The sequence below is a fragment of the Schistocerca nitens genome, chromosome 1, assembly GCF_023898315.1.
Source record: "Schistocerca nitens isolate TAMUIC-IGC-003100 chromosome 1, iqSchNite1.1, whole genome shotgun sequence".
Lineage (NCBI taxonomy): Eukaryota > Metazoa > Arthropoda > Insecta > Orthoptera > Acrididae > Schistocerca > Schistocerca nitens.
The window spans coordinates 792,178,214-792,199,139 of record NC_064614.1 but is presented as its reverse complement, the minus strand read 5'-3'; the positions used below and the strand labels follow the sequence as shown (position 1 = coordinate 792,199,139).

The following is a 20,926-nucleotide window of genomic DNA, read 5'->3' as shown; positions in this document are numbered from 1 at the left end:
AATACGCAGCCTAGTTAAAATGACCTCCTACCAGCGGAAGGGCCGAGAGGAGGTCATCCAAGCTGCTGGGAGAGGCTTCATAAGCCAGAGCTTCTTCCTGTGAAGGGAAGACCATTGGCCATGCCAAAGGGGCACCACATCCTGGCAGACGCAGAGATCATCAGAGGGAATATAGGACCTAGATGTAAGAGGACTGCAGCCTTGCAGCAGCCTTGTTTCCTGGCAGTGAGACATGACCAGGAACCCACATAAATATCACACTGGCTCCACCAAGAGTGAGCAAGTGACAATTTTACTGAACCTGCTGCAATATGGGATTGGCGGTGTACAGCACACATAGACTTTGAAGGGCGCTGAGTGAGTCTGAGCAGAGGACACAATTGATAAGTCTGTGTCACAGGATATACACCGTGGCCTGATACAGGGCAAAGAGCTTGGCTGTAAATAGTGAACAGTGTGGCAGAAGCCGATATCAAGAGACATGGGTGCCAATGACGACGGCACATGCGACCCCACAGTCATGCCGAAAGCCATTCAATGTATACAAGGGTACTATCACAAAGTTCCATGCAAAGATTGAGATACCAAAGACGACAGAGCAAGGCTGGAGTACTGTCCTTAGGAAGCGAATGAAGGCCAAGGTTAACATAGGCAGCTTCATGAAGCCAAGGTGGTGAAGGGTTCACGCCCTCAGGGAAAGTTGCAGGTAGTGTAAAGCTGCCGTATCAAGTGCTGAAAGCGGACTCCAGAAGGTACCAGAGAAGAGGGACACGCCCCTTACTGGCAATCAGAAGAATCATCAAAGAAGGAGGCATAGGATGGGTAGTCACGCATGGCAGACAAACGGCATGCATACCTGATGAGGAGAAAGTCAGGCGGTAGGACAGTGGTAGTTCAGCAGCTTCAGCATACAGACTCTCAACCGAGCTAGTGTAAAAGGCACCAGTGGATAGTGGATAGTGTTGAGATAGTGTAACAGGGATGGATGAGCAGATGCATAAACAAAGTACCCATAGTTGAGTTTCTAACGGACAAGGGACCGGTACATACTGAGGAGGGTGGTTTGATCAGCACCCTGGGAAGTACCATTGAGGACACATAGGACACTGAGGACCCGCATACAGCAAGCTGCCAGGTAAGACACATGGGAGGATCAAGAGAGTTTCCTATTGGGCATGAGCCCCAGAAATTTTGTAGTTTCAATGAATGGACAGGCAACAGGCCCAAGATGTACAGATGGTGGGAGAAAGCAAATGTGTCGCAACAAATTCATACACATGGTTTTGTCAGTGGAAAAGTGAAAGCCATTGTCGATGCTCCAGGAGTGAAGACGATCAAGACATCGCTGAAGGAGCCACTCAGGGAGACAGGTCCATGGAGAATTACAATAGATGGCAAAATAGTTGACGAAAAGGGAGCCGGAAGTGCCCAGCGGAAAGGCCATTATAGGATTAATGGCAATAGCAAAGAGGACGACGGTCAATACGGAGCCCTAAGGCACACCATTTTCCTGGATAAAGGCGTCTAACTATGCAGAACCCACACGCACCTTCAGAACATGGTCTTTTAAAAATTCCTGAAGGAAACAGGGCAGGCAGCCATGGAGGCCCCATGTGTAAAGAGTACGGGGGATACCAGTTCTCCAGCAGGTGTTGCAGGCGTTCTCCAAATCGAAAAACATGGCCACAGCCTGGTATTTTGCAGAAAACCATTCGTGACATGGGTGGACAAAGTAACGAGATGGTCAACTGTAGAATGCCGCACTCAAAATCCACACTGTGCATTCATCAGTAAATTACGAGACTCGAGCCACCATACTCACCAGGCATGAATCATACATTCCATCACCTTGCAAATGCAGCTGGTGAGAGAGAAGGGGTGGTAGCTAAAAGGAAGTTTTTTTTCCTTACCGGGCTTAGGTAGGGGTATGACGGTGGCTTTACACCAACATCTGGGAAATGTGCCCTCTGCCCAGATGCAGAAAGTGTTTGCCCGCAAGAGAAAGGTGCAACAACATCTGAATGTAGACGGCGTCTGGCCCTTGGTTGAAGGATCAGGATCAAGTGAGAGTATGATCTCGCTCCCTCACAATAAAGGCGGCATTGTAGCACTCACGATTCGGAAAAGAGAAGGTTATTGCCTGAGCCTCCTCCACTCGGTTCCAATCAAGGAAGACAGGGTGTTAGTGGGAAGAGCTCGAAATGTTCACAAATTGCAGCCCAAGGTGTTGGAGATAGCAATAGGGTCCATGATGACATCGTCTGCTACTGTCAGGCCAGAAATTGGGGAAAGGATCTTGGTTCCAGAGAGCCATCGGAGGCTGGCCCACACGACAGAGGAAGGGGTGGAACTGTTAAAAGAATTAGCGAATGAAATCCAGCTATTTTTTTGCTATCCCGAAGAACGCGATGACACTTTGCAGGCATCTGTTTTTAGTGAATGCAGTTTGACATCGTAGGATGATGGTTAAAAACGTAAAGAGCACATCTCCGTGTGCGAATTGCATCGCGGCATGCTTCAGTCCACCAAGGGACTGGGACATGACGTGGTAAAGAGGAAGTGTGAGGCATGGAACATTCTGCAGCAGTAAGGATAATGTTTGTGAGATATTTCACCTGGTCATCACAACTGGGGAAATTTTGTTTTTTGAAGGTCGCCAGGGAGGAGTAAAGCCACCAGTCTGCCTCAGTAAGCTGCCATTTGGATGTGCACATGCACGCAGGTGGGGGAGAAATCAGCAAATGGATAGCACACGGGAAATGGTCGCTCGAGTAGGTGTCAGAAAGAATGGACCACTCAAGACGATGGGCAAGCTGGGCAGTGCAGAAAGATAGGTCCAAATGGTAACAGGTTTGCAAGGAGTCAGAAAGGAAAGTGGGTGCTCCAGTGTTAATGCAGAAGAGGTTAAGTTGGTTAAGAAGATCAGCCAAGAGGGCACCTCCCTAACAGGTCCTGGGAGAATCCCAAATGGGATGATGCACATTAAAGTCACTGAGTAGCAAAAATGGGGGAGGTAGCTGGTAAATAAGGTGAAGGAAGACCGCCATGGTGACACTGAATGACGGAGGGACATAAATGGTGCAGAGGGAAGTCAGGTGGGGAAGGTAAAGGCAAACTGCAACAGCTTGAAGTCAGGTAGTCAGGGAGGTGGGTTGACTACGATCATCATCCCATATGAGCAGCATGACGCCCCCATGAGACAGAATACCAACCTGAGGGTCAAAACAAACTGGGAAGAAATGTGAAAGCTCAAAGCAGTCGAGAGGGCACAATTTTGTTTCCTAAAGTCAGAGTACAAGGGGACACTACAAAGCTAAAAGCAGCTGTAAATCCTCTATGTGGGACTGAAGGCCGCGAACTTTCCATCGGAGGAAAGTCATTATGAGGAAGAGATGTAAGGGTTTCACCTCGGAGGTTGCCAAGTGACAGCCTGTGAACAGTCGCTGTTACAGGGCACAGACAAAGGAGGATCCTGCTCCATGGGGTCCTCGGAAGCATCGGCTTGTGCGTGGTGTCGGTCTGTGGAGTACCAATGCTGAAAAATGGTTGGTGGTGTACACTGGTGACACGGAGGGAAGCTGGGCTAAGGTATCATGTGGCAACATCGTCGAAGAGAGGATCTTCGAGTTGGCAAAGGAGAAGACCGCTTGCCTTTAGTGGACTTCCTCGAGCCTTTTCAGTTAGCAGAGGAAGACTCGGGTGTTCTTTGGCTGATGGGACATAGGAAGTCTTCTGGAAATAGTCCTTTGTCCTTTCCAGCCTACCGGTTGTGTAGCTGGTGGTTTCGCTTCTTGAGGCGAGAGTTTGATGGCCTGTTGCACAGCTGGACAGGAGGATGGTGATGCTACCTTGACACTGGGTGATTTTAACTGAATTTGAGGTCGCATGTCTGGGTGGCCACGTCCTTCATGGTGCGAGGGATAACAAGAACAGAACTATAGGTGCCAGACAGGAGAACGCAGGGTTTGCGACTAGCCAATAAGTTGCGAGCGACTGGGTGAGGCACTTTTTCCTTTACCCGTACCTCTTGGACAGCCCACTGATCAAGATATGTGGGACGATCCCGAGAGGAGGCAGCATGGCTACCTTAGCAGCTGATACAGTGTGGAGGAGGAGGCAGACAATTGCTCTTGTGTGCATCCCTACCACAGGTTACACATCTGGCTGGGTGTTGACAAGATGTTCTAGTGTGGTTGAAACGACGACACTGGTAGCAGCACATCAGGTTCGGAATATACAGTCAGACTGTGATAACTTCATAGCCTGCTTTGATCTTAGACAGAAGCACCACTCTATCAAAGCTGAGAAAAAGTGTGTGGGTCGGCACTCAGGAGGATTCTACATTTTTCATACCCGATGGATTGGATTTCGGCCTCGGTTAGACTGTCGAGCAGCCTAGTGTAAATAACACCATGGAAAGAATTCAAAGTTCTATGAGCCTCGACACAAACAGGATAGCCGTGGAGAAGCGAGACGGCAAGCACACATTTTGCTTAAGAACCATTAGTAGTCCCCAAAAGCAAAGTGCCATTCCGTAAATGAGAGCAGGATTTCACAGGGCCAGCAATTGCATCAACACCTTTCTGAATAATAAACGGATTTATTGTGGCGAAGGACTGGCCGTCTTCAGTTAGTGAGACCACAAGTAACCGTGGTGCAGCGGTAAGGGTCTTTGAATCGTTAGCCTCATTATATTTACTTTTTGTAGACATTGATTGGGAAGACAACTAGCTCATCGCAAGAAAATCTCCCACAAATGCCAGCATCTCCGTCAGCGCCCTCCTTTCAACTGGGGGTCCCTTTCACAAGGGAGCGCACCCGCCTTAGGTGATTGTTCACACATCAGTTCACACATCCCGAACAACTGACAAAGCGACCGATCAGTAATTTGGAAAGGTAATAGCTCAGGCAATCACCCCTCCCTCCCCCTGGCCTGTACCAGGGGGTGTGTGCGAACCCTACCTGTCGACCCAGGGCTGGGAATTACGTGTTACCCAATCACCTGTTAACGCATCAGATGCATGGGCCAGCCTTCAGGAGCACACAGGGAGGAAGAAGAAAAAGAGGAACCTCAAATGTCGAAGCAGAAGAATGATAGGAGAAACGAAACAGAGAAAGGAAAAGGGAACAAGAAACAGTGGTGAGACTGTTCTTATGTCACTCACAGGCAATGCCAAACATTCCCAATAATACCCCATACATGTTCCCCAAGAGAGGAGAAGAAGGGAGAAGAGGCTGCAAAGGCTGGGGCCCCGTGATAGCCAAGCAAGAACCTGCCAAAGAGTGGCGAGCCCCCTGGGGATACAGAAATATATGTAAGGATGTTTTATTTATTTCTTTGTGTTCACTATGTATATTGTTATGTTCATGTCAGCTTAGGAGAGTGTGACAAATGGTGAGCTGTGGTATGTTGCATCTCAGTTACTGCTTTGCCACTGCCTCTCCAGTGTACATATTATGGGGAAAACAAAAAGCTGCATACACAATGCGAAGAACAAACACATACAGTACCACTTTTTTTAATAAAAAAGAGACAAATCTTAGGACAGCAATTCCAACCAACTGAAGACTTGGTGTTACTCTTCATTTTTTGGTAACAGGAGAGGTAATTCAAAATCTTGGATATTTATTTCATGTTCTGAAGGAAACTGTATCTCAAATAGTACTCCAAGTTTGTTACTCACTGGCGGAAATCCTGAAGGATTATGTAAAGACAACTAAATAAAAGCATCATTACTTATGCGTTTATTAAATTTTTACTCATTTTGATTCAAGAACTGAACATACATCAGCAGAAAGCACAATTTCCATGGCAGTGCCATCAGTATCCATGTTGCTTATGAATGTGACAGGGCAACCATCACTACCTGTTGCCCTGACACATCTACATAGAGAATGACGACTACATACTCTTGTGCAAGTCTAATTGTACTTGAAGTAAGACGTCATTCATCTTTCGTATTGTCACTTCCCTCTGTATTGGTGGCAGTTTCCTGAGTTTGTATGCCACAAACTTGCCATAGGGCTGCATTCATCAGTGTCCTCATTTTTCTGCTTCTGTAAAGCTTTCATTCAGTATTGGTAAGTAAGACTGCATCTGTCTTGCTTTACACCCCAGCATTTTCATATTTTAGTGTGGAGGAGATGGTATAGAAGCACCAGCAACTTCCTCTTCTTTATCATCTCCTCTCACTGTCGAAGCTTCCAAAACCTGGATTCAAATCTATTTCTTTCAGATGACAGAGACTGAAAACAGCTGGTGCGAAATGGTATGTATGTTCACACAGCTACTTCACTTTCCCCATGGGAAAAATTGATGGAAATCTTATAATCCTACAGTTTCTGTTACTAGAGTGAGCGAATTTCATAATTACAAAGGATCATTTAGCACAGCGCAACCTGCTGCCATAGACACCTGTTACAACTTGATGTAAGCAGAGATTGGCTGCCAAGCAAGAATTTCAAATGGAGGTCTATTCAAGAAAGTGAACGTAAGTGAATTAATTCATAAGAAATTGAACTTACCACAAGATAAATGCTTACATGGAGACACAAATCCCTATATATGTTTTCAATGCAGATGACACTGTTTCATTACAGGAAAATGTTATTCATACCTAGGAAGGTATATTCAAGATCCAAAATAAAGATTTTTAATTACTGCCTGTCAAGGGTTAGAATGATTGCAGAGAACACATTCGGTAATACAGTTTCAGTTTCCCATACCTTCAGAAAAGCTTTGAACCTGAAAAGGTGGGAACTATTACACTTAAGGCCTGGCCATACCAAATGTGGCCTAATGGTGCAGCCCTGAGCTACAGTGACCAGGCCAAGTCACATCAAATTACTGAAGTATTCATTACTGCATTGTGTCATTCGCACAAAAGGTGGCTATGACACAGTGGCCAATGGCCTGCTGCCCGGGCCAGCACCAAGTTTTCTCAGAATACAGATTCACTGCAGTGGCTGGTGGCTGTGTGCACCTGTTGGTGCATTTAACTATTGTGTTCTCGCACTGTCACAAGTTTCATGTCACATATGCAAACTGTTACTGAGGTTTCGACCACTTTCATTGTGTGACAGCTGATGCAGCAAAGGCAGTTGCTTCAGTCAGCCGCTTTTGCCTGTGTGGCATCTATTGCCACTGGGTGCTGCAGACATTTGCTGTGACCTGAACCGCACTCCCAGTCTGCATTGTCTGGTCAGCCCCCACAACTGGGTACGCCCACAATTTTTTAAGGCAAAATGCCGACATATGGAACCACTATATCCCATAAGGAAGTTTTGATTCATACGATTTATAGGCAGATGAGATGATCCCAGGTACATGGAGGCAATATGATAATGTATCTACTTTTATTGCATCCCTAATCATACTACAGAAAGTTTCTAACTAAAAAAAAAAAATTGTGACAAGTTTGAACTATGTTTTTGTCTACCAAAAGTGTACACTGGAAAAATAACTACAGATGAATATTACTGTACAGTATACAAAACAAATAAAGAAAAGAATGTATAATTATTTGCACCTCTTTGTCCATGGTATCTGTCATTTCTTTTGGCTCATGAATGTCATCAAAAAACTGCAAAAGTACAAAACATTCGTATACATTGTCCTAACTGTTGCTTAATCTTTCGTCTCCTGTCAGTACATCACAACAAGCAATCAAATTTTTTTCAGTGCAGTTTTTGTTGGTGTCAAAAATAGCAGCAACATTATGCAGTCTTGTTTTTTATTACTATTCCTATACTCATTACTTCTAACCTTCAACAGGTGTTCCACTGCCCTATACTGTGACACCAACTCTACAATCTCCTGCCTCGAAAACAAACTCTGTAGTTGTAGATAAAATCACAATGTCAAATACAAGCATAAGTTAGCACCTTGATATGTTCTAATTTGCCAGGAACAGTGTTTCATTTTATCTGAATCAACATTGCCACAGACAGCTGTTTCTACGTTTCAAAATATGTTTGAAACATGTCACAAAATTCAGCCACCGAACAATGACCCGAAACAGAATAAAAAACTAGATAGGAATTTGTTAGGTTTTACAAATGTTCTCAACTAATGTAAAAGTCTGTAATAGAGCATAACTGGAGGCTAGTAAATGGTAGAGTCAGGCTGACTCATAAAGGTCATTTTAATTTGATGATAAGCTCTCCAGAACAATGTTACTGCAATAACTGGTACACCTACATATTGAAACATAACATTTCTGCCAAATGTTACTTCAGTAATGCTTTGAAGAAAATGTACACACTGAAAATAAGTAGTCCCTGTTAACTGAGCCCCTGTAGAAATTTTCCATTCACATAGCTGGAGAATCCACAATTAGATAAATTAATAACAATGAGACAAAATAACTTAAAACACTAAACATTCAGCTATTTTTTTTATTTATTCATGCAAGGACCATCTTACAATTATACAGGATTTCTCGCTGCAATGCAATGAAAATAAATAGCTCAAAAATACACATGCAAATGGAATATATTGGTATGCCTTACAAAATCCCTGAAAAACCAAAGTCAGGATGGCTGGCCGGACCAAATTCCATCATTCCGAATTCTGAGGGGAGTGCAGGGAGCGAAGTAAGCAAGCCCCACCCACCGACTCCCAGCATACAGACTGCCCAGGGAAGAGGGTCAGGGCGGAAGGGGAACAAGTTGCACTAAAGGGGTAGTGCAGGGGGGGAACAAGTAGCATCAGAGTCAAAGAGTACTGGCAACACACAATTTGTGCTCCAAGCAGCACTGACAGTGCCATCTATTAGTTGCCACCATACTGCTGCTGTGCACAGCAAGTCTATGAAGGTAATGAGAGAGGCAGGCGTAATAAAAGTTATATTCACAAAATTTAAATTTATAGTTTCATGTTGAATGATGGTGTTTGTTGCTACTGAAATGAAATGACTGTGTGGGATTGATGGCAAGGAGTCCCCACCTGGGGAAGTTCAGCCGTCGATTGGTGTAACACCTTTTCAGTTGATGCCACGTTGGGTGATTTGCGAATTTATTTCAACTTATTTCTCACAGACAATTTAAAATTAGAATTAACCAGTAGTAAAACTTTCATTGTGGCAAAGAAAAAAAAATGAGAAAAAGTAAAATTTTGAACATTTATGCACGTATGTAACACTAAACTCAATGTATACATTAATCACTCAGTATCAGAATCATTATGTTTCTCATCTGTGCATGATACATTATTATCGCTAGTGTCCTACTCAGCAGCATTAATAATGAATTCATCTACTGCAAATCTACGACACCTTCACACCTCCAGTAGCCTCCTTCCAGTTGTTGGATCTTCCTGCCATGATCTTCCCAGCCATCAGCAGCTACTGACAGATGGGAATCACTTGCAATCCTTTGGACATGTCCATGAAATGTTGCAGTCCCTAAACAACCGTTTCACATTTTCTCATGCTAGTTCTACTGCACTCAAATCACAACTATAGGGTGTCAAGCAGACAATCATGTGGCCCTTCTCTTTTGCCATTTCATCATTTTTTTTTTTTTTCACAGGTCTATGTTTTCGAACAAAAGCAAACAGAGCATGCTTTTTCATGCTCTCATTACACTAGCCAAAAGTGAATATATAATGGGATGAAATAAATGACATTAACCTTATCAACCACTCTGATAACAGAAACAACAATGAAAAACTCAAATTAGCTCTTGTTTCCAAGTTAAAGGGGGTGCATTTAATTATATTTTATTAGCATTCACTGTCAGTCTCTTCCCATACATGCTTCAAAATCCTGCTGATGGTAGACAGAGTGGTGAAGTTTCATACAACAGTATCTGTGTGTATTTTGTCACTATTTTTAGCCCGGGCTCATAGCAACAAGGGGAAGAGGAAGAGAAAGGGAGCAGCACAGCACGTTTCATTTAAGTGTACTTTCAGTCTCTTAGAAGGTGTGTTTTGTTTGTGTGCTGGAAAAACGTGATACTGAAGTGTCATTAGTGCGTGTGACCATTGTAATTCCTGGGATTCAGCGTGCCTCACAAATGCATAAACAATGCTGACAATTTCTGCTACATTTGCAGACATACTATATTGAAATGATGATATCAACAAATAATTATTTTATGGAAGTGTATTATCCACTATGTCCCATTACAGTAGAGAAAATTTAATGCCACACACAAAAAGACACAGTTGACAACTATGATAAATCATATTATATTTTTTCTCTCTCTTTCTTCGTTCTTTTCTTTTTATACATGTAAGCTATATAGTCACAAAGACAAAGGTAAATTAGTGAGTTGCTTTGTAGCAGAGGCAATGTTTTGATTTTAAAAAAAAGTTTTGATTAAAAAAAGAAGGGGTTCACTTTTCAATTGATTAATTTCTGTATCTTCACCTGTTTGTTACTAGAAGCAGTAGCAGGTGGGCATATACACCCGTCTGTCCATCACTTCACCCATGCTGAGATCCCTACATCCGGAGGTTCGGAACAGACAAGGTGAATTTGCGTGAGCAGCAGAGGAGCAATCCTGCATCGACATTGTTATCATCAGGACTACGCACAATGGAATTAATGTGAAGAAGTACGTAACTTAAATGATGAATATTGATCTTAAATGTATTGACACTGAAGGTATGTTTATATTAGAACCAGTTAAAATTCACCCAGAATATTTGTACCTTCCAATTTCTTTAAATTATTCTTTCCAATTATTATTTTTTTTATTATTCAAGCAGCAATTATTAATCACTTTCCATTATTTATCTGCCCACCTACATGCCACCATTCACAACACACATGATAACATTAAATATGAATTAGAAATGAATTTAGTAGATTTTTACAAATGGGCAGAAAACAATGCTTTGTCAGAACAGGTAACTGAAGTATGTAATGATTTTAGAATCAGTCAATTTATGGAGGGACCAGGTAAGTCAGAAGCACACACTTTGTTATGTGACAGTGACTCTCATGAATATGGATATGAAAATGATGCTATGTTTAAGAACGATTTGAAAGATAATGGTTTCCGGAATGATGTCTGTGTTAGTAAATGTGAATATGGTGGTGGTGGTGGTGGTGGTGGTGGTGGTGGTGGTGGTGATGATGATGATGATGATGATGATGATGATGATGGCCTCGTGGAGAAAAGTGAGGATGAGAAGTTTTTTGTATGTTTTAAGGCAGAAATTGAGGTATATGATGATAAGGACGAGAATGATGTTCATGATAGTGTCATAGAAATATCCAAAGATGTAGCTGAGAAAATGAGTAATTGTAATGACAGTGTTGAAGCTAGTGAGATGCTGAGTAATTTCTAGTAAAAAGTTATGCCCCAATGGTGAAGATACTTCAGTTAAAAGTTGTGAGAGTAATGATAAATTTTTGGCAGAGATGAGTGATGATGAAGTATTATTTTATAAGTTGTGATTAAATAATGAGGTAGTCCAGAATGATGAAAATTTTAGAAAAATTTTGATCAATGTATTTTCAACTTTGTGTCCAAACTGGTGGCACAAAATTAAGTATGATAGCTGTAAACAACTAAAAGGTAAATATGTGAGTGAAGATCAATGTCAGTCGAATGAAATTTCTTGGATAAGTGACATTCTAGGTGTGGACAGTAATGATTTATCTGTTAGTGTCATGAAACTTTGTAATCTAGATAAGACCAGTAAACTTAAGATACAAACCATAGGTGACAGTTTCGAAAAAACTGTAGACGATTTTTTATATGAAAATGTTAAACACAGTGATTGTGATGAAATTGTAGTCCCTTCATTAAAGAAAGATAGGAGCATGGGAAGGCAGGTGCCTTTCCACACAGGGAGTTAAATTTTTAGATCACTTTATTGCTAAAGATGGGGGTCTTGCTGACTGTGAGAAAATAGAAGCCATTTTCAAATTTTCAGCACCATGTAACAGAAAGCAGTTAAAGTCACATTTTGGTTTATGTGGATTCTATCAAAAATTTGTTAGTAATCAAAGTTTGAATGCACCATGTTTGAGAAATTTACTTAAAAAGAATACTGTTCTGGTTTGGAGCGACCAATGTCAGGTAGCATTTGAATATATACTTGAACAACCAACACTACACAGACCTGATTTCAATTTGCCTTTTTGCTTACACACTGACAGCTGTAATTATGAACTAGATGATGAGTTATTTCAGGAAAAAAATTTATGGTAAAATTACACATCATCCAATTGCTTTTCGAAGTAGAATGTCACTCAAATATTAAAAATCTTACACTGTTACTGAAAATGAGTTATTGGTTATTCACTGGGCATTTGACAAGCTCCAATACTATCTGTTAGGTCATAAAAGTATATTCAGATCACATGGCACTAAGTTATCCTCAAGAGTGCAGATTATACCATGCAGATGGGGTATGTTTTTACAGCAATTTGACTATGAAATAGAACACACCAAAGGTACTGACGATGTTGTTGCAGATGCTTTATCTAGGTTACCCTTAGGTAGAATTAATGAATTACATGATCAGACTGAGGGAAAAAGAGTTTAAGATGAGATGTATGAAGGATTTTCACAATGAGGAAGTCATTAGAGCCATGTGCAACAGAATCAAGTGAAATCAAAATCATGATTCAAACTGGAGGATAGTCAAAACCTGTTTAGGTAAGAGAGGGCATGAAAAACTGGATAAATTTTCCAATGTACACAAAGGTACACTATTTAGGAGGACAGATTATGACTCTAATAACTGAACACTATGTTGACCAGAGGAGGAAGCTGAAAAATTTACTGGGTAAACTCATGAATAATAAGGACACTGTGGCACTCAAAAAAGCAACCACAACTTCAAAAGAATGTTTATTTTTACAATATGTCTAAAAAGGTAAGGAAAGAATTGTCATTGTGTGATAGATGTTAGTGAGTAAAGGTAATAACAGTACATGTCAAGTTGAAATCCATAACATCTTTCCTGAAAAACTTATGGATTTGGTAGCTGTTGCCTTCTCTGGATCTTTGCCAAAGAGTAGGGGTTGTCACAATTACATTTTTGCTACAGTTGACATTTTTTTCCAAATTTATAAAATTTTGCTCTGTCAGAAATGCCATAAGTGGAGAGATTATTTCTAAGACTGAGAAGGATGACTTGAAAAATGTAGGAAAACCAAAAGCAATTTCTGTCAGATAAAGGATCACAGTTCATATTTAAAAATTTGCTGAAAGAACAGCAATTTAACTCATTTTGATTTTCGTATATAAGCCATCATCAAACCCTGCAGAAAGATACACGAGAGAGATGGTCGCCTATGTCATACAATTTGTAATCATAAGCATCCTACATGGTTGAACACATTAGTGATTTTGAAGACATCATGATTAGCTTACAACACAGTTCCACTGGACTGACACCTTTTGAGATTATGTTTCATAAGAAATCTGCAGACGTTCTATCAGAGTTGACAATTTTGTCTACAGAAGAAAGAGAAGGTTGTCAGAGAAACAATGAAGAAACAGGGAGAGGCACGAAAAAGGACACATGACAGTAAAGTAAAAGTAACACAGTTTTAAACTGGAATTATGTACTTGTGAAATCACACATTGTGATAAAGTGTAAGCAAATATGTTGTTTTGATCTCATGATTGTTACACACAGGGGGGTGTACACTTATTTGTACTTTATGTATTTGGTGAGTACAAGGGCCTTAGCTAATGTAGTACTGCTTCCTGCTAGTTTTCTGTACCACAGTTTCATCTGCTATCTCTGTCTCTATCAATGTTTTCTTCTATTGTCAATGTTATCTTTTGTTTTTGAAGACACCATCATGAAGTAGAACTTTCATATTTACCTTGGCTAATGTTTAGATATAAAATACTGTGTACTGATTTAATGCTACATAATTTGCCCAAAAACTTCTTATTTATGCTTTGAACTGTGAAATGTACCATACTCATGAATCATTCTTTTGCAAAATGAAGTGTTTGACATTTCTCCGTTAGGATGATAAAGTAGCTCTTCTCAGATTGAAATGCTGAGAAACTATCTTTAAATTGATAAAGACAAAATGAATATGTTAATGATAATCCTTACAAAGTTACAGTGGTTCTCACTGCACAATATCACCATTAAAAGTCTCAGATATTGTTTCTTGAGCAGTCTTACTGGCATGTGCCACCAAACATAATGTCTCAGAAGTGTTCTCTGAGAAAACTCTCTTTTTCAGTCATTAGTGACTTGTTTTGCTGATCTGTACCAGGAGAAACCTTTAAAGCCTCTGAATTATTCACTGAGCACATTTTCTAGTTTATGTAAATACTCTAAAAGTCTCAGAAGTGGTCTCTAAGCAAGTCTTTATCATTTATGCATCTTACCTCATAAGGACACTGTACACTATACACCATAAACCAAATACTTGCATATACCTTTACCCACTTGAAGGAATTTTCACTATTTAATATTACTATTTCTGTCTCATTTGTGAAAACATTTATTTTTAGCTATATATACATGTCTTTTCTCATGTGTATTGGTAAATAATTACTAATGAACATTCTGAATATCTGAAAAATTCTCAGAGCCATGTAACTAGATATTAAGCTTGTCTTCATTACTATACTTATGGTGGGCCATTACAAAAAGCCATTTTTTTAAGTTCAAAACAGTTTTTTAAAAAATTTTACCTTTCACCTTTACTGAATGGCGGCCATTCTCGTTTGTAAGTGAGCAACGATGTTTCAGTTTAGAGACGAATATCTCTGCACTGGGTTAAGTTACAACATTGCAATTGACATTATTGTTTTTAGAAAAGTGGCAGCTACAACATTGTCTATTACACAAAATACCCTAAATTCAAAAATAACCAGTCAAAATGACTTCCAAAGTTTGGTATCCAAATTTTCAAAAATCCATTTTTTTAGGCCCAAAAATAACAAAAAAGGAGTGAGTTATGAGAATCTATTTTTTTTCCTATAGTTAGATATCATACATTTCTAGCCTCATATATAGCAAGAACACTTACATATGTTTCCTTAATTTTTTATGAATTTTTGAAATTTGAAAATTTTAATTTTTTGTTAAGTTTGGGGTAAGTTATTTCAGGTGGGGCTGAATATAAAAATATGATTTTTGCACAGTTTGTACACCTACAAGGTGCATTCAAGTTCTAAGGCCTCCAATTTTTTTTTCTAATTAACTAATCACCCGAAATCGATGAAACTGACGTTACTTCTCAATGTAATCGCCCTGCAGACGTACACATTTTTCACAACGCTGACACCATGATTCCATGGCAGCAGCGAAGGCTTCTTTAGGAGTCTGTTTTGACCACTGGAAAATCGCTGAGGCAATAGCAGCACGGCTGGTGAATGTGCGGCCACAGAGAGTGTCTTTCATTGTTGGAAAAAGCCAAAAGTCACTAGGAGCCAGGTCAGATGAGTAGGGAGCATGAGGAATCACTTCAAAGTTGTTATCACGAAGAAACTGTTGCGTAACGTTAGCTCGATGTGCGGGTGCGTTGTCTTGGTGAAACAGCACACGTGCAGCCCTTCCCGGACGTTTTTGTTGCAGTGCAGGAAGGAATTTGTTCTTCAAAACATTTTCGTAGGATGCACCTGTTACCGTAGTGCCCTTTGGAATGCAATGGGTAAGGATTACGCCCTCACTGTCCCAGAACATGGACATCATCATTTTTTCAGCACTGGCGGTTACCCGAAATTTTTTTGGTGGCGGTTAATCTGTGTGCTTCCATTGAGCTGACTGGCGCTTTGTTTCTGGACTGAAAAATGGCATCCACGTCTCATCCATTGTCACAACCGACGAAAAGAAAGTCCCATTCATGCTGTCGTTGCGCGTCAACATTGCTTGGCAACATGCCACACGGGCAGCCATGTGGTCGTCCGTCAGCATTCGTGGCACCCACCTGGATGACACTTTTTGCATTTTCAGGTCGTCATGCAGGATTGTGTGCACAGAACCCACAGAAATGCCAACTCTGAAGGCGATCTGTTCAACAGTCATTCGGCGATCCCCCAAAACAATTCTCTCCACTTTCTCGATCATGTCGTCAGACCGGCTTGTGCGAGCCCGAGGTTGTTTCGGTTTGTTGTCACACGATGTTCTGCCTTCATTAAACTGTCGCACCCACGAACGCACTTTCGACACATCCTTAACTTCATCACCACATGTCTCCTTCAACTGTTGATGAATTTCAATTGGTTTCACACCACGCAAATTCAGAAAACGAATGATTGCATGCTGTTCAAGTAAGGAAAACATCGCCATTTTAAGTATTTAAAACAGTTCTCATTCTCGCTGCTGGCAGTAAAATTCCATCTGCCGTACGGTGCTGCCATCTCTGGGACGTATTGACAATGAACGCGGCCTCATTTTAAAACAATGCGCATGTTTCTATCTCTTTCCAGTCCGGATAAAAAAAATCGGAGGCCTTAGAACTTGAATGTACCTCGTATATGATAGCAACATACTGTAAAAATTTCAACATTGATATTTGACTGTGAACAAAGATAAATGAGGAAATAATTCACATTACTCTACAACTGATCGTGTGGCAGTTGCCTATTCATGTGTGATACTGGTGGGATATAATCAATTATTATTGAAGTAAGGTACTGAATTATATACAAAAAGTGGAAACATCACTGATGGTGAATGTTAAGAACACTTATTTCTCCAAACAGCTTCTGTGATATAGAATAAGACCTCTCAGTAGCTGTGGTAAGTTCAAGCACTGAAGGTTTCCTTAAAACATTTTTCATTGGTATCCAAACTTTGTCACTAGAAGATTTCTTGAATGATGTTCTTGGGCCAGCAGGGCGGAAGAATGCACAAAAACATCATTGTTTTCCAAACTTATTCTTTCAACCTCTGCAAGCCACCACTGTGCATCATACACATATGCCACTATGTCATTCAATGTTAAAGACAGAGATGTAATTTTACTGACAAAATGATCCTCACAAATTTTAGTTTCTGATGCTACATAGCATTGTACTAAGTTTTCTGCAATGCAAAGGAATTTGTGGAAATGCCTTGTTCCTTTTATTGCTATACAGTTTTCAAATCTGGTTTGAAGTGTTGCTTTCATATGCAGAACCACTTCTTCTTTCTTGATCAGAAAATAGGTAATGCCTTTAATATTATCCTTGTAAAAGACATACATGTCCTGTACTGTGAGAATTTGGTCTGTGGTTGGTTTTTGTAAGCTGGCTTTACTTACTTCACGTTTTGTTGTGCCTCCTACCCCATCACACGCATTTTTACCATGACAAAATCCAAAAAAGTGCCATTCAGCCTCCAACCCAAAGTCTACTTTGTGGTTGCACAGATTTGAAAAATTCTTTTTGTTCTTATACTGACTACCACTTCCATCTGAAAAGTATATCAGCTTCTCAACCTTGGGACAATTTTCTTTTATGTAATTTATTACGTACTTTTGAAAAACATGCACAGCCAAAGTGTTGTGCTCCAAGTAGTCGCTTAGAATGCAAATTGAAGAACTGCAAACTTCATCTTTCTCATTTTTAAAGTAGAGAATAAATGGATGCACTGTTGCCTGGTCAGTGACCCAGTGGTACCCCTGTATTGCATCCTGAATCACAAATGTAAAATTTTCTGCAAAATCAGCTAGCACTATGCATTTAGTTTAACAACGTTGTGCTTTTTTGTCCTTCAAAAACTTACTTTGGATTTTAGAAACATAGTGGTGACTTTTGAGTTTTTGTAAGTTATCAATTAAAGATTCCCAGTGCTCTTCCTGAGATTTAACCACTGTTATCATTTCTGCCCTGTCAGTTATGACCCACTGTTTGAAGGTAATACTGTCTGGCATTTCCTCATCATATTTGTGAAACAATTCAAAAATGGTTTCCTTACCAGGGCATTTATTACACAAACTTATCATGCAGTCATAACTGTTAAATCTAGTAACTCTTTGTAGTTAAGATCACTGTTTTGCACCCGCAATCATCAGTTTGATATTTTGATGATATAAACAAACATATACGGAGTGTGTCCCTGACAATCCGGCCAAAATACACCACTTAGGGTGGAGGTCACAAAATTTTGACCTTCCAATTTTGCATTCAAGATGAGAATTTTTGAAAGCTACATAAAGTTCATTTAAATTTGACAGCATTAGTCATTTCTGCTTTGTTATTTTAACTCCATTTATAACAATTCTTTTGCTATCTTTACAACCTGGCCACATTCTACTGTTTTCATCATCTTCAAAAAACTGCTGGATTTTTTAATTGTTTCTTCACTTATACCTATTATACCTACTACTTTCTTCTTTCCTAAAACTGGAAGAATGCCTTGCTCTTTCACTAATTTTCAGGTTAGTTTAACCAAACAGTGAGAAACGTTGAATTCATGTACTATTTTTGCTCTTGACCATAAGTCAGGGAGCAAACGTAAAATTTTAACTTTTTCCTCTTTAGATGTCACTGAACATTTAATTTTTAATTTCTCTATTACGCTCAAATATTTGGTGTCAGATGATGCTGGTGGTAGGTTTCCTTCTTCTTTATAAATAATGTTAGTATCTGTATTATTAAAAGCTGATTTCAAGTCTTTTCTAATTTTGTCTGAAATTTGTTGTACCGTATTTTCAATAGCTGCTTTTCTTCTTCTGCTACTTAATTTTATTATTTTCAAAGCGGGAGATACATCTCACTTAGAACAAGCAAAATCCAATATGCTAACAGCTTCCTCATTAGGAATATAAATGTCATTAACAAGGTTACACGATTCTGGTTCTGGAGACACAACAAATATTTTTGAGTAACAATTTGGGCACAGGGAATATCCAGGAATCACATTACGTTGCACTCTCACACAACGAGGGAAAATGATTTCCCTCAAACCTTTAGTAATACGCTTTTTATGAACTTTAAGTGGATCACAGCACTTTCTTCCAAAAATGTGGTTGTACTTCAGAATATATTTCTTCTCTTGATACTCATACACTAATGTTACAGAAGAACTTCCTCGAAATTTAAACAAAGTTTGTCTAACTTCATCAAAGTCATTAACATTTTTCAAGTTTTTTGAAACTGAACCGTAAACTGTTTTGTGACACATTTCACTTGCTATCTGTCCAACAGAGAACTGTTTATCCATGTTATTGCATTCCAGTTAATCTCTCAAAATTAATTACAAATTACACACAGAACAAAGCACATAACACATTCTACACTCTCGATGAAGTATGTACATCCACTGTAACAGAGGTTTCAGAACAGACTGACTGCAACAATGCCACACCCAGCAATAATGTACTTCTTAATTGAAAATAAACCTAAATGTAAATGGGCATTTTTTATTACTACAGAACAAAGCAAAAGCTCCTATTGTTTAATATTGCATTGTTAAAAATAAATAAACTAAATGAATATTGGGTGATAGTGTTAGCTAAATATATGTCACAATTAAATTTTATTACAATGAAACAATAAACCATTTAAACAGGCAACAGCCATAAGATCAGTTGTAATGTGAATTACTTCCTCATTTTTCAAAAATTCATATCTTTGTTCACAGTCAGATACCAATGTCGAAATTTTTACAGTACGTTTCTATCACATAGGTGTACAAACTGTGCAAAAATCATATTTTTATATTCAGTCCCACCTGAGATAACTAACCCCAAACTTTACAAAAAATGATAATTTTCAAATTTCAAAAATTCATAAAAAATTAAGGAAACATTTGTAAGTGTTCTTGCTCTATATGAGGCTAGTAGTGTATGATATCTAACTATAGGAAAAAAATACACTCATAAATCACTCCTTGTTTGTTATTTTTGGGCCTGAAAAGTGGATTTTTGAAAATTTGGATACCAAATTTTGGAAGTCATTTTGACAGGTTATTTTTCAATTTAGAGTATTTTGTGTAATATACATTGTTGTAGGGGACACTTTTCTACAATCAATCATGTCAGTTGCAATGTTGAAACTTAACCCAGTGCAGAGATATTCAAATTTTTGCTAATGTCTCCAGACTGAAAAATCATTGCGTGCCTACAAATAAAAATGACCGCCATCCAGTAAAGGTGCAAAATAAATTATTTAAAAAACTGAACTTCTCAAATATAGGACAATCACACATAAAAAAAATTAAAATATTTAAAAATGGTCAAGCAACCATCACTGGATCACTTCATATGGATTGACCCATATATGTGGAACAGCTTTTTGCTATAAAACTAGCAATTTTGCCAGTCAGCAGAGACTTTAGGGATAGGAAAGGACTCCAGGTGCACTCACTGTGTTTGCCTGGGGACCTCATTCTACACGTTGAAAGGCTATTCCAGCAGCTACTGAGCTACTGTGGGAACATGGTGCAAACAACAGCCAAGTGTGGAGCACATTGGAACAAATTATGTCTGTCGTCTGGGCTCTAAGAGGTCATACTTGGGTTATTCCAGTGACTGGCAGAGAAGGTTGAGGAGACCAGCCTTGCACATGGAGTTTCAACAAAGTTCACAATTTGCAGCACTGTCCCCAGAACTGATTGCACCCCTTTGGTTCTGAGTCAAGCAGAAGGACTGAACCAGAGACTCTGAAAGTTCTGTGACAAGCTAGACTGTGGCTTCCTGCAATTGTGCCATAGGGTTGAGAACTGTAGAGTCCCCCTAAATGGGTCAGGCGTGCACTACACATCTGTGGGTACTACTCAGGTTGCTGACTGTGTGTGGGGTACACACAAGGGTCTTTTAGGTTAGGCAACTCTCCAATCAATACAGATAACAAAAGTTGTATGAAACCCAGAAGCACCAGTATAAAATCAAAAGAAATGCTTCCAACACGAGAGTATTAAAATCCTAAATGTAAACTGCCGAAACATTGGCAACAAATTGCCCGAGTTTGAAGCGCTCAAGAAAAGCAGTGAAGCTCACATAATACTAGGTGCAGAAAGCTGGTTGAAACTTGAAACTGTTAGCAGTGAAATTTTTGG

General features: G+C 39.7%; 1 protein-coding gene across 1 annotated transcript in view; it reads right to left on the bottom strand.

Moving 5' to 3' along the window:
• Positions 1-20,926, bottom strand: part of LOC126262310 (ribonuclease P/MRP protein subunit POP5) — a 94,246-nt gene that overhangs the window by 45,558 nt on the left and 27,762 nt on the right. The window lies entirely within an intron of this gene.